Source organism: Etheostoma cragini, chromosome 11 (assembly GCF_013103735.1).
Source record: "Etheostoma cragini isolate CJK2018 chromosome 11, CSU_Ecrag_1.0, whole genome shotgun sequence".
In the NCBI taxonomy this organism is placed as follows: domain Eukaryota; kingdom Metazoa; phylum Chordata; class Actinopteri; order Perciformes; family Percidae; genus Etheostoma; species Etheostoma cragini.
In genome coordinates this window covers 10491628-10493213 of record NC_048417.1, presented here as the reverse complement: position 1 = coordinate 10493213, position 1586 = coordinate 10491628, and the positions used below count along the sequence as shown (strand labels likewise).

Genomic DNA, 1586 nt, shown 5'->3' with positions numbered 1-1586 from the left:
TTTGGAAAATGGCTGCAATGAAACAAAGAGTGAAAAATTTAAAGGGGTCTGAATACTTTCCGTACCCACTGTATGTGGCCTTTTTAAAAGCTGGCCTTAAGCTCACTTTCAATGCAAGCTTAGATTACTTGTCAGCATAAGAATGCTGCTAACAAGATCCATAAGCAGATAGTAAATATTTCAGACTTGTTGTCTGTCAGATGTTGATAAACCCCGGGCAATATGTGTGCAAGAAAGGCAGAAACTCTAAACACGTGTATGTATCTCTAAACACGTGTATGTATCAACGGCTCTTTATCAGATGGGCAGAAGTGTGTTTGGTGTGAAATGTTTATTTAAATATAGGACCTTGTTCTCATGACTCCTTTTTGAGGCATGTTAAAAGGTCAGCAGTACTACAGCCAAATGCCTCACTGTTCCAATAAACATCGTTTTCCCAACTTGGGGGTTTTCTTCTGAAGCATTGCAGCTCTCACTGTCTTCAGTGAGACCCTAGTCGTTTGTCCCGTGAGCACTCAGCAGGCAATGAAATTAACTCCCCAGCCAAAGGGGTCTAACAGCCATGCATCCTTTCATCACTCTTACATAACACTCATGATGGATTACAGGCCGAGGAGAACAAGAGAAGAAGACAATTTAACACACATGCCTTGTCACACAATAAAGACCATGGTGTTCATGTTAAAGGTGCTGTCTGTGCAAAAACAGATGGTTGCTATACAACTTCAATGCTATATATATATATATATATATATATATATAACTTCTTTTCTGACTGCTGGTTTATCGAGCCTCCGTTTCAAAGTCAATTTCCTTTTTAGTATGATAACTGTATTCCTAAGTATGTGCTCCTTTTGAATGTTTTAAATGATTGGTATGAAAATGTAGGATTTATCAAGAAAGGTGGCATTGAGGTTCTCTGACAGTACATCATTTCATAAGAGTCTCTTTTTCTCTCCTTAGTTCAGACTCTCAAGAATTGTAAAGTGTCATGTCAGCCCTCCCAAATGAGTGGAAAATCAGCACCAGTTTTACCAGCGCTTGAAAAACCAGTGAACCCTGGAGCGGCCCTATTTTATTATGCCTTCTCTTTCGCTTTGATTTCCATGTGTCGTTACCCCAATTTATATGCCAGGCAGGAGATTTTGGAGTCAAATTTAGGCCTTGTTAAGGGAGAACACCAGTTTGCCAAGTATTCGCTTGTCTGCTGAACATTCAGACATGGCAATGGAAAACTTAATGAGCAAATTTAAAATAACAAGGAAAAATAGTTTCCATGTTTTAAAAACATAAAAACGGCATCAATGTCAAGGAAGGTATCCCTGATTACTCCTCATGATATTTAAATGTTGGTAATAAGGGGAACATGAGATGATGGTGGCCATCCTCCACATGTGGATGGATGCAGTGGGCCAGTGAAGTCATTGTGAAATGAATGTTGAGCAGAAAGTCACTGTCTGCAAACATAAATGTGTCTGGTGGTGCAGAGAACAACTCATGGCCTGAGTTATTGATATCTATAATGTGCCTTAGTACCTTAGAGGATACATATTTCAGCTTCGGTTTTGCATCCTTTACTTTGTGTG

General features: G+C 39.3%; 1 protein-coding gene across 4 annotated transcripts in view; it reads left to right on the top strand.

Annotated features, from left to right (window-relative positions):
• Positions 1-1586, top strand: part of tfg (trafficking from ER to golgi regulator) — a 16036-nt gene that overhangs the window by 12191 nt on the left and 2259 nt on the right. The window lies entirely within an intron of this gene.